Here is a 13,068-nt window from a genome sequence, read left to right on the forward strand (position 1 = left end):
ATTTAGTTAATCACAAGTTACCCCTAACCCTGATCTAAATCTAAGACTACCACAACCGTCACCAAACGATCAAAATACCCATAAACCAACACCTGTGCAATAAGTTTACATTTTCAAAAAACTACGAAGAAAACCATTAAGGTCAAGGCTGAGGGGTCAAGGGAAGGGCGATCACAGCCATGTGATCACTTCTATAAAGTGATAATTTTCCGTGTACTGTGATCGTCTGTTGTCCAGTTATTTTGTTGCCATCTGGATGCCATGTGTACTTTAAAATTCAACGTGGACAAAGTGGCTGGTTGGAATCGCCAAAAAACCAACGACGATGGAGAGGTGTTGTTGCGTCCCAATGCTCCACGAAGATGATGATGATGATGATGATGGTGATGATGATGATGATGATATCAGTGTCTGAACGTGACTCTGTACTAACACTAAAGTGATCTAGGTGTATGGACCTTTACTCGAGCAGTGTTTCTTCCAGACTTTTTTCTCCGGTTGTGCACTTGAAATTTTCGGGGGGGGGGGGGGAGACTTTCTTTTGGGGGGGGGGGGGGGGCGGACACTGTTAAAAGTATATATTTTCTATTTAAATTATATAAATTTCATTTCGTTCGGGCGGGCGGTAAAATTTTTTCGAAGAGATGCCTGGAAGAAACTCTGTACTCGAGAATAAGAAGCTAGATCAAGATAGAATCAATCATAAGAATTAGAAAAATAATAATTGGTCTTTATTCTATAAATTTGGCTAAATGTTGAAGAATCTACCTAGAAACTAGACAAAAATCTGCAGTATATTCTAGACATCTTGACAAAATATTTCCAAGAAACTATAGACAAAGATCTGATTGATTTATCCTAGAAACTAGACCAAAATCTGGACAGTCCTAGAAATGAGGCCGAAGTCTCGATGACCGTTCCAAGAAATTGGCCCCAATTCTGGACAAGCTCCATCCTGTCGTGTCGACAACCGACCCACGTCTTTCAAGTTTGTGGGTCTGAGATTTTTCTGCCACGGTTATTGGTTCTGCTGTCACGGTCGATGATTTTCCGATCTGTCCACACTCAAATCCTCCCTGCACTTGCAACATTCGGCGTACATATCCCCCTCACCACCCCCCACCCCCCGCCCGCCCCCCCCCCCCCCCCCCCCCACACACACACCCCAACACGCGAGCCGAGCCATTGTTCGCGTTAGAACGTAACGTCGTAATAGTCTGAAGAGCCCAACACGGAAGAATCAAGTCAACACTTAACAACTACGTCACCCACCCCTACCTTGTTTATCTACTCTACCCTCGCATAAAAAAAGACCCCCCTGATCACCTTATTGCCCCCCCCCCCCCCCACTCCTTAACTACCCGGCTAACGGGAGTTGTGGGGGCTTTGTTTACCCAGTTATTCGCCGCGGGATGTTTTGTTAGCGGGGGTTTGTCTGGGTTTTAAGACCGGGAGTCGTGCATTCAATTACCACACGCTAACAACAGCCGACGACAGTGCCTTTACGTGGGAAAAAAAAGGTAACTTGTTTCTTGTTAGCATCTGCAAGTTTTTCAAATGTAATTATTTATTTACTATTGTATTTCGAATCGTTTCTTTTTTTTTTCGCTTTTATACTTTATAATATAATGGCAATATTGTCCTTGACGAGATTCGTAATTTTTTTTTTAAATTGCTAAATAATCAAACGAATAGTTAAAGAGTTTTGTTTACGCCTTTTGATGGACCTAGCTAAAAAAAAACATTTCAGTTTGATTTAAAATGTATCTACGTGCCTCGTGAATTATGAATTTGACTTTTGTATTGAATAAAGTCTCTAGAAAATAAATATGCAAGTAGATTTCATTTATAAAGTGTTCATTTCTTAATTGTTGATAGAAACATGTACAGACTTAAGGAGCTAGCATGGAGCGAAAGACTTTGGCACCAATGGGGTGGGGGCGGGGGGGGGGGGAGCGCACTTTTCTAAATAAATGTAGATCTACGCCCCCTCGCCTAATGCTATCCTTTTGTGTTAAACCAGTGCAATTTTTAAAATTTTCATCAGCAGTATAAAATGTGAAAAATGTTTCTCTTAGATTAATTTTTAGTTTGGTAGACACTGTTTATAGAGGTTTACAAGTGTTTAAATTATGGTTGAGGTTTAGTTTAATGGTTTGGGTTTGTCAGATTATATAGTATGACGTCTTTATATTCGATAGGGTTTGTGTTAAGTAAGGCTTAGATGTGTAATTTATAAAGACAAGGCTTAGGTATAGACTTGAAGTTTGGTGAATTTTTTTGGAGTTTCTGTCTTTCAAGTGTTTACTATATGTTTAAATAACACTGTCTTCGTTGGAGGGTTGGTGTCTCGTAGTCTCATGTCTTAACCTTGGTATCTTGTAGTGTTTCTTCCAGACTTTTTTCTCCGGGGGGGGGGAAGCACTAGCTTGAAATTTTCGGGGGGGGGGGGGGCGGAGTAAAATTTCCTGGGGGGGGGGGGGGGGGGGGCGGTCACCGTTAAAAGTATAAGAGATGCTTGGAAGAAACTCTGAACCTTGGTGTCTTGTAGTATCGTCTTAATGTTGGTGTAAAATTTCCTGGGGGGGGGGGGGCGGTCACCGTTAAAAGTATAAGAGATGCTTGGAAGAAACTCTGAACCTTGGTGTCTTGTAGTATCGTCTTAATGTTGGTGTCTCGCAGTCACTTGCCTTAAAATTGGTGTCGTAATATCTTCTCTTGACGTTGGTGTCTTGTAACCTCATGTCTTAACATTGGTGTCTCGTAGTCTCATGTTTTAACGTTAGTGTCTCGTAGTCTCGTGTCTTAACGTTAGTGTCTCGTTGTCTCGTGTCTTAACGTTAGTGTCTCGTAGTCTCGTGTCTTAACGTTAGTGTCTCGTAGTCTCGTGTCTTAACGTTAGTGTCTCGTAGTCTCGTGTCTTAACGTTAGTGTCTCGTAGTCTCGTGTCTTAACGTTGGTGTCTGGTAGTTTCAGCATCATGGGTTGCAAAGGGTCAAAGTCCACAGCTGCTGCCGGTGCCGCCAAGGAAGGGGGAGAGCCTCAGACCACCCAGGAGCAGACGACAGAGGGAGGTGAGAGTGCACAGCGTGACGTCACATTTGAACTGTTCATGGAGATGTGTGACGGGGGCAGAGTCAGAGGTCAGTACAACAGTGGCACTAACATCAACATTTCATATAAACACATACACTCACTCACACACATACACACACACACACACACACACACACACATATATATATATATATATATATATATATATATATATATATATATATATATATATATATATATATATATATATATACATGGGTATATCTATAATTATATATTACTCTTTCATATATATATATATATATATATATATATATATATATATATATATATATATATATATATATATATATATATATATATATATATATATATGGCTGTGATATACACAAATCAATGTGGCCATTAAAATCAGGCCCCCCATGAGTTGAATGAAAGACTGGACGAATAAAACTAGTTTAACAACAGGGAAACAATAGAGTTGACGAGGGGTTAAAAAAATCTACAAAAACCCAATTCAATAGCCTGTGATCTGAAGCTGATCTCATACCAATCAATATCCAGCTATCGAACAGATCATCGATTGCGTGTCTACGGCTCGTCTGATCAAAAAGGACACGGTTGACAGGCTCCTGGTTAACTGGGTCACGGTGACCGCCAGACCGTGGGGGGGGGGACACAACGTTGTTGGTGGTTACGTCATACACGTTGACATACAACCAAAGGGTGGGTGAGATAGGGGTGGGAGATCCTCGGAAAAATGTGTCCAACTTTTCAAGTTGTGTATGTATATGTCAACATAATTATTTCTTTACTTTTCGGTTATCGAAAACAGGTAACTAGTTCAATTCATGACATAGGTTTGGTTTTAAGTGGGTTCCATGCTGGGGTATGGCTGGGACGATACAAGGTTTCTTTTTCAAATCTTTTTAATGATATGTACACTTCTGTAAGGAGTGGGGGTTAGTGTTTCTTTCGGACTGTTTTATCTGGGGAGGGGGCACTTGAAATTTTTGTGGTGGGGGACGGACTAAATTTTTCAAGGGGGGGGAGGTATTGGTAAAAACATATTTTCTATATAAATTATAGTTGTAGGCTTACTGGGGGGGGGGGAGGGGCTAAGAGATGTCTGAAAGAAGCACTGGTTGGAGGGAGGGTTGTGGCGAAAGAGAGAGAACAGTGGGCTTCCACCATGGATATGTGACCCCTGAGGTATATGTTTCGTCTCGTGACCCAAACCCACCAACAGGGTTCATCTCACCCTCCTAGATAGATTCAGGGTTCATTTCACCCTCCTAGATAGATTCAGGGTTCATTTCACCCTCCTAGATAGATTCAGGGTTCATCTCACCCTCCTAGATAGATTCAGGGTTCATCTCACCCTCCTAGATAGATTCAGGGTTCATCTCACCCCTCCTAGATAGACGCAGGGTTCATTTCACCCTCCTAGATAGACGCAGGGTTCATCTCACCCTCCTAGATAGATTCAGGGTTCATTTCACCCTCCTAGATAGACGCAGGGTTCATTTCACCCTCCTAGATAGACGCAGGGTTCATTTCACCCTCCTAGATAGACGCAGGGTTCATTTCACCCTCCTAGATAGACGCAGGGTTCATTTCACCCTCCTAGATAGACGCAGGGTTCATCTCACCCTCCTAGATAGATTCAGGGTTCATCTCACCCTCCTAGATAGATTCAGGGTTCATCTCACCCTCCTAGATAGATTCAGGGTTCATCTCACCCTCCTAGATAGATTCAGGGTTCATTTCACCCTCCTAGATAGATTCAGGGTTCATTTCACCCTCCTAGATAGATTCAGGGTTCATCTCACCCTCCTAGATAGACACAGGGTTCATCTCACCCTCCTAGATAGACTCAGGGTTCATCTCTTCCCTCCTAGATAGACTCAGGGTTCATTTCACCCTCCTAGATAGACTCGGTCGCCCAATCAAGTTATAGAGATGGGTTGACTAGTCTTGGATCCCATAACTCAGTGCTAGTGATCCCATAACTCAGTGCTAGTGATCCCATAACTCAGTGCTAGTGATCCCATAACTCAGTGCTAGTGATCCCATAACTCAGTGCTAGTGATCCCATAACTCAGTGCTAGTGATCCCATAACTCAGTGCTAGTGATCCCATAACTCAGTGCTAGTGATCCCATTACCCCAACACTCCACATCGGTGTGATAAAGAGCGGGTGTTTCAAGTTGTTGTTTTATAAAAGTGTCAGTCTAAGCTCTTTACACCACAGCGTAAAGTGAACGACTGAACATGGGTGGGGTGGGGGTGCTTATGTCAAAATGAGGTAAAACATTTTACATGTCTGCTATTAACATGCCAACTGTTATTCATACGAGCGTTTTTTTCTCTGTGTAATTTCAGATTCTCCTATATGAGATGGATTGCTGCAAATGTTATTATTTAATTATCATCAACTTTCCGTCCATTGTTATGTCATCCATTAAACCTTTTGGAAATTCCTTCATTTTACAACATATGAACAGCTGTGATAACTAATTTGTTCCAGTACAAAACATGAGTTTATATTTTTACTTTTACACAAGTTTTTTAACGTATGAAAATAATAATCGAGAGATTATAATATACTTTATTTTTTTTACAACTTGAAATGTGTACATACCATTTTTAAAAAAAAACAACAACATTCCTACATTTTTTCAGTATTATAAAAATTAATAATTGAGATTAAACATGAAACAAAACAAATGGTTGTTGGCTGTTATTTTAATGTTTGAAGACCTTCAACCCAACGTTTGTGATGAGAGAACAGAACAAAACAAACAAAAGTTATACGAAGTCAATGCAATATGTCATTAGCACACGATGAAGTAGGTGTATGTGTTTTTCAATAAGGCAAAGTACCTGCTTCCATCGCTGATTGTTGCGAGAATTTTAATTACAAAAAGTTATTTCCAATGATGAGGTCTCACTCAAAAGGACCAGAGGCGTAGCGACCCTTCCCGGCGCCCGGGGCGAACTTTCAATTTGGCGCCCCCCCTCCCCCGCTTATATATATATTATATATATATATATATATATATTATATATATATATATATATATATATATATATATATATATATATATATACATGTGTGTGTGTATAATTATGTGTGTGATAGTGTGTTTATATATAAGCTTGTGTGTGGGTAAGAGTGTATTTGTGTGTGTAAGCGTGTGAGTAAGCGTGTACGCTACAGTCCGGACAAGGTTTAATAATTACATTGTATGATTTTCATTCCTTAAAACTTTACGATAATTTAATTCCCATTAAGATGCGTTTAACTTTTTTTTTACGAAAGATTAGTAATGTCAGTAAAAAAAAATAAGCCTGATCTGTGTTAGAGGGTAGTTTGTAGCTAACGCTAATATGTTTAGACCAGCCTTTAATGTTCTAGTTTGGAACGATCTCTGTTGTGATATGGTACATAGTTGGATTCGAAGTTTGTTAGAGTAAGGACACACAAGTGACATACAAGAAGAAGTTATCAGAAATATTTATAGTTCACATTGGAATACGACATGGGTATTTCGTTGATTGGTTGATGGTATGACAAACAAGCTAGAGAAAACAAACTGGAATCCAACGGATGTTAACAGCTCGTAGTCTTGGATTTCGCAGATTAGCCCTGCCTTCTCGCACACAGAGTTTCTTCCAGGCATCTCTTCGGGGGGGGGGGGGGGGGGGCGAAGCCCCCCGAAAAATTTTACCGCCCCCCCCGAACGAAATGAAATTTATATATAGAAAATATATACGTTTAACAGTGTCCGCCCCCCCCCCCCCGAAGAAAGTCTACCGCCCCCCCCCCCCCCGAAAATTTCAAGTGCCCCCCCCCCCCCCCCCGAAGAAAAAAGTCTGGAAGAAACACTGCTCGCACAACGTCCAACAACAAATGCAGAAACTAATTGTATTGATTGGAAGAAGCAGTAACAATCAATTTAATGATAGCCCATGACGTTCTGATTATAATCAGCAGCAATAAAACGCGGTTTTAATACTCTAAGAAAATGTAGAATTCAAATGCATTGTCAAAAAAATTCAATCAGGATCTATAACTAAATGTGGGTCTCTTTTACTGTATGGCTTGGAGCTAGATTACAGACAGTGGAGAATGAAATAAGAGCATGGAAAAAAGTGGTGGTTAGTGGCTTAGGGATTCAAGAATCCGTGATATTTAGTTCTCTTTAATATAGTTCAGTGATCCAGGTAAGATGTAATGCAATCAATCAAAAGTATCTGATCTCTCACGTTGAAGTTGAGAGAATCGTAAGAATCTTACAAAGAACTAGTCGCGTCTTTTTTTTAAAACAAAACTGGCTATTGAAATTGTACATTACGCGTTAATACACTTGGTTTCTTTACTAAGTGTTAAGAGAGTTATCTGCTCACCAATCCAGTACAAATACTTGCGATTTTTTTAGCGAAAAAAGCGCCCCCTACCCCACCCACACACTCATCACAACCATCTTGGACAAAGTTTGTAGAGCGGTTTTTAACGTAACAAACTTTTTTTTAAAAATGTTACACAATTATACAATGCACAGTACAATTCGTTTTTTTCTGAGAGCTAAAGGTTGTTTTCTCAGAATCCTGTGTAATTTTGCTATTTTATTTAGCCTAAAAGCGCCCCCCCTGCACCATCTTGATAAAAGTCACTAACGTATTTTACAGTTCAACAATCGTACAATACGTTTCAATACAATTGGTTTCTTTTAATAGTGGTAACGTTTATCGACTCAACAATCTAGTGTAAATTCTTCCGTTTTAAGTCTCGAAAAAGCGCCCCCCCCCCCCATCTAGGTAAAGCTTCAAAGCGGTTTTGCCGGTCACTGTTTCTTAAGAGTATATGTTTTACATTAAGAAATCAAGGTAGAAAACAGTTAAATCAGTTTGTAAAGGCGTGTAGCCATTACATTTCTTAACTTAGACAGTTTATAATTCAAAACTGCAGCATAAAATCAGCTTTAAAAAATTTTTCCCACCCCTTTTGGCGCCCCCAAAGGGTCGGCGCCCGGGGCGGCCGCCCCCCCCCCCCCCCCCCGCCCCCCCTAGCTACGCCTCTGAAAAGGACGCATGTCCAGGGGCACTGCTAGTTAGTCAATGACTAGATCGTGCTCCAATAGCTCGTGAATGAACTAACTGTTCTCCAAAACTGTCAAACATAGGCTCGTAACCTAGCTGGCTTTGCAAAAAAAAAAAAAAGGTTTCGGATGACAAGTAAATAAGACAAATTTGATACTAAAATATAATAGGGAGGTTACACCAAAAATAACGAACTGCCTGTAGATTGGGAATTACCATGGTATGTTGATTAGGTAGTGTAGGTTTGTTTTGTTAGCCACTATCAGATGATTATTACTTAGATGGATCTTTTCAGATAGTGATGCACTACGTCACTTATAAATGAAATGTTTTCATGTAAATCTATATAAGCAAGTCAGTTAAATTATGATCAACCTGCAAGATCAAACGGTCTAAACTGTAGATGAAGTAGAGTTCTTCTGTTTCTGTGATCTCGGCAAGTGGGATGATAGTGGGGTCGGTTCTGCTTTCGTTTCCCCCACCCCGGGTAGACTCAGGGAGATACTACATACTTGAGTCCGGGATCTGAACTCGAGACTTTCGAGTTAGGAGCTGTGTGCTCTATCTTTCTACCTCACTATCTGTGGTAGTACTGCACTAAAAATTATGACGTCATTTATTCACGATGTGTAGAACTCTTCACTCACGAGTTGATTTGTTTACATGTGCCAGAGAGGCCATTACAGCCCACTTGGATGGGTGCATACATATTGAACGTTCTGCGGTCCTCTTTCGTGATGGAATTGATTCGTTCCTTTGTTTAGAAGTTTAGTTTGAACTTTTTTCCAATACCCTCCCTCCCACAGGCCCCTTGGGTAAATAACAAACTGACTATTCTATGCAATTTTTTTTGCACTATGATGCTGGGGGCTATTAGTCGAACGAAATGTTTTACTAACTTCAGGTATCAAAATCAACATTGTTAGGGCACGTTCTGCTCTGTTGGCTGTGCTGCATAGGCAGTTGCCCTTTAGTGACGTCACGTTTTTTGTCGATTTTTATCATCCATGTACGTCGTTTATTGACAAAACCATAACAACACGAAACAGTACATTGTAGTGTAGGGTCTACACGTGTATTATAAAAGATCTGAAGAGCTGCTTCGACACTTCAACAACAAATGATATAGGCCTACCCTATGCGAACGGCACGAGAACCACTGACATAAATTATTTGACTTAGAACTTGTCAAGTACATCAGCACCAGGTACTTCGCTTCATGAAAGTGCTGCATCAGGAAAAAAACAAACTTAGACCTTATTTAAAAACTAAACATTAGTGTGGTACTGTGCCATATTAGGCCTATGTTTTTACTTTGTGTTTTTTTTAAATGTTTTTTTTTTTAGAAACTACTGCGCAACGACCGTTCGTTTTATCAAATTACCTCCGTACTTTATGAAACTAATTTTAAACTTACTAGTTTATTTACCCAATTTCAAGCGCATGCATGTTTTTATTTTTAGAAGTTGGTCACAATTAATTTTAAAAATAAACAAAGTGAACTAGCATATGTATAAAAATCTGGCATAACACCAGTTGCTACGGCTGTCAACCATTGTTTACATTATCGCTTAGCGACGCGATCTTCGTTATGATGATCACACTGGAATAAAACACATTGTGTACTGTGTATGTCGTACACCATGATACGTGGTTACTGGGGGTAGGGGTGGCTCGGTGATTAACACACAATGGAAACGTGTAGACTGTAGAATGACTCCTTTGTTCCTTGACTTGCTCGACCGTGTAGTTGGTTGATTAGAATAGAATAACAGACGTCATGTTGAAAATGTAGTCAAAACTTCGGGCCAATCGTGGTGTGTGTGGTGGTGGTGGGGGGGGGGAGGTGTCCAGCATATTTTAATAGAAAAGTAGATAAGATTTTTTTTTAAAGGCTGCAGTTGAAAATGTGCAGTATTTGTATTTCTAAGGGGTAACATAATAACATTATTATAGGCTAATACTAATAATAGGGGTCGTTCGTGAACGCTACACCACTAGATCTACTACTACACTGGCAGAGGAAGGTGTTTCATACTTTTGTGACGATGTGTGACAAGGGGATGGATTTACAAAACGTGACGTTACACTATGACAGTTCTTTCGCATTTTGAAAGACAAAATAATCTAGACATTGTTAAGTTAATATTTTAGGAATAAAATTTAGGAAAGGGTAGGAAGAAGTGAGTCATCATCTTAGGAGGGAAGGAGGGTCTGACTTTTTATGGTGATGTGTGACGACTGGGGACGGAAAGGGGGGGGGGGGTAACCTAAGTACGTGTGACGTGGTTTATGGATGATCCCTTCATGTCTATATGATTTTCCACCCCAATCTCTCTTATTGTATTTATACATACAGACCAACATGATATACATATATAATAGATCCTACATTATAATGCCTACATATTACAAAACACAGTATGCTTATATACTGGGACATATACTTGCAATTTGTGTGTACACAACACTGAGATAACACGGATAGCTTGGGGCAATGATTACATTTAAACACCGTTAACGCATTTAAAAAAGTGTATGCCCTAAACAAGCAAACATTTCCACATTAACCTGCCAACATCTGCCTCAAAGCCCCCGCCCACTTTTCCAACACACACACGAGCACACACACACACACACACACACACACGAGCACTCACGCAATCACATTCAAACAGTAGCAACTGTCTCTTCCTTTGACATTATGATGGTCTCGTAATTTTAAGAACTGAGTAAGTTTTCCCAACTCCTGCTAGGTATTTATAAAATGCTGGGTTAGACAAAAACACTACAACAGCAGTGAATAGCTATAAAAAAGAATTTAAAAAAAAACCTGTTCGAGTGTATTGGAAACTCTAGTCGCTATGGTGCAGAGGCGTAGGGGGGGGGGTTCATAAGTCCCCGGGCGCCAACTTTAGGGGGCGCCAAAATGGGTTGGAAAAACAAATTAAAATCTCATTTTAGCTGCAGTTTTTCATTATAAATATAAAAAAATATATGGGTGGGAGTGCAAATTGAAATTTGGGGGGGGGGGGGGGCTGCAAATCGAAAGTTTGAGGGGGGGGGGGGGGGTGTGCAAATCAAAAGTTTGAGGGGGGGGTGCAAATTGAGAATTGAAAGGTTTCTCCCGAGGGGGGCGCCAAATTGAAAGTTTTTTCCAGGGGCGCCGGGAAGGGTCGCTACGCCTCTGCTATGGTGGGACCTGGTGGGTGTATCTTTAAAATAAAGTTAAAGGTGTAGAGCTGTGTACACAAATAACCGTTACATTCACGTTTGAGGTGCGGGGCTGTGTTGACAGTTAACCATAAACAAGTCAGAGTTGGTTTTTTCATTTTTAATTTCTCGTATACAGAGTATAGAGGAAGTATTGTAATCATGCTGAGTATATAACAGATACTTTGACCGTTTTCGCCGTTTTACACCTCCTTATCATACGGAATATAAGGGATAGGTCTATATTTTACTCGTGCAAAAATCTAAATCAAGATGTTGACAAATTTAGATGTTTTACAACCTTTCTGAGCTGGGAAAACTTAGTCATTTTTTTGTGCAAGATTAATTAAAAAAAAAAAAACATTTTCTCTAGCCAGATTGCGCTACAAGTGACATCCCCTTTACTGTGACATAAGTATTTACGAGAAATATCACAACCGTTTTATTAAATTTTTAGAGAAAACACATTTTTTTTTCTTTTTAAAAAGCTAATCTAAATTTTGCTACGGATCGGACGTCTGAGATTTATCGTTGGTTCGTGATCGACAGCTGACTTCATTACAGCACAAGATTACGTCAGGTGCCACAATCAATTGGTTGATAACAGTCACGTGGTGAGGACGATATTTCATGTTCACGCGAGAGGTGTTAGGTAATGTATCCGCGTGATTTATTAATCATTGAGTGGTGAAACAAACAAGAGTAGGGCATTAATCGTGAGGTGGATATTGGGGTAGTGTAGGGGGGAGGGTAGTGGTTAAGTGGATGTTGGGTGGTGTAGGTGGGGAGAGAAGTGGATGTTGGGTGGTGTTGGGGTGGGGAGGGAAGTGGATGTTGGGAGTGAGGAGGGAAGTGGATGTTGAGGGTGGTGTAGGTGGGGAGGGAAGTGGTGTTGGGGTAGTGTAGGGGGGAGGGTAGTGGATGTTGGGTGGTGTTGGGGCGGTGTAGGTGGGGAGGGAAGTGGATGTTGGGGATAGGGAGGGAAGTGGATGTTGAGGGTGGTGTAGGTGGGGAGGGAAGTGGATTTCGATGTGGTGTAGTTGGGGAGGAGAGGCAGTAGTGTCATGTGGTGGTGGTGGGGGGGGGGGGATGTGGATCGCACCGTGTTGCACCGTCCAAGGTTTGTCAACAAAATAAAATAGAGCTAAACTTTTTCTATCTTAAAACTTCATATACATAGTTATTGACAGAATAGGGGGGGGGGGGTGACACCTGGGTTACCACATCGAGCGTCATTCGACCTGGTGAAGCCACGGTAGAGAGGTAATGTAAAGTGCTGATGTATGTTGATTGTGTGTGATCAGTTATAACGGGCGGGCTTGGAGGGGGGGGGGAGGGGGGGGGGGGAGACAACCCTTATTTAGTTTTCACCAAATGAGAGAATAACAAGGCTATATAAAGTATTGGTTTGCGTCACTCCGTTAATTTTTTTTCCTTACTCCATGAAACCGTCAACTTGAGAAATCTCAGTATCGTATTGCAACGTTTTTATCCCATGTTGGCTTACTACACTTCGGCTTCTTTCGAAGGGAGGGTTTCAGCATAGAATACATCTGAATTATGCCTTTGTTTACTTTACGTTACAAGGCTTGCAAAGCTAGACAACGATCATAAAAATACAAAAACAGTCGGAAAAATGGGGTATACAATTCAAATGAACATTTCTCCCAATCTATTGTAGACCTACTTAAA

At 40.7% G+C, this 13,068-nt stretch overlaps 1 long non-coding RNA gene across 1 annotated transcript; it reads left to right on the forward strand.

Moving 5' to 3' along the window:
• The first annotated feature begins 1,388 nt into the window (after positions 1 to 1,388).
• On the forward strand, positions 1,389 to 5,871 carry LOC131952576 (uncharacterized). The gene is made up of 3 exons (XR_009388546.1): positions 1,389 to 1,520; positions 2,971 to 3,143; positions 5,443 to 5,871. It is a non-coding gene; the product is annotated as an uncharacterized LOC131952576 (long non-coding RNA).
• The last annotated feature ends 7,197 nt before the right edge of the window (positions 5,872 to 13,068 follow it).

The sequence above is a fragment of the Physella acuta genome, unplaced genomic scaffold (genome assembly GCF_028476545.2).
Source record: "Physella acuta isolate Inbredline_101_S28 unplaced genomic scaffold, ASM2847654v3 ptg000072l, whole genome shotgun sequence".
Classification (NCBI taxonomy): Eukaryota; Metazoa; Mollusca; class Gastropoda; family Physidae; genus Physella; species Physella acuta.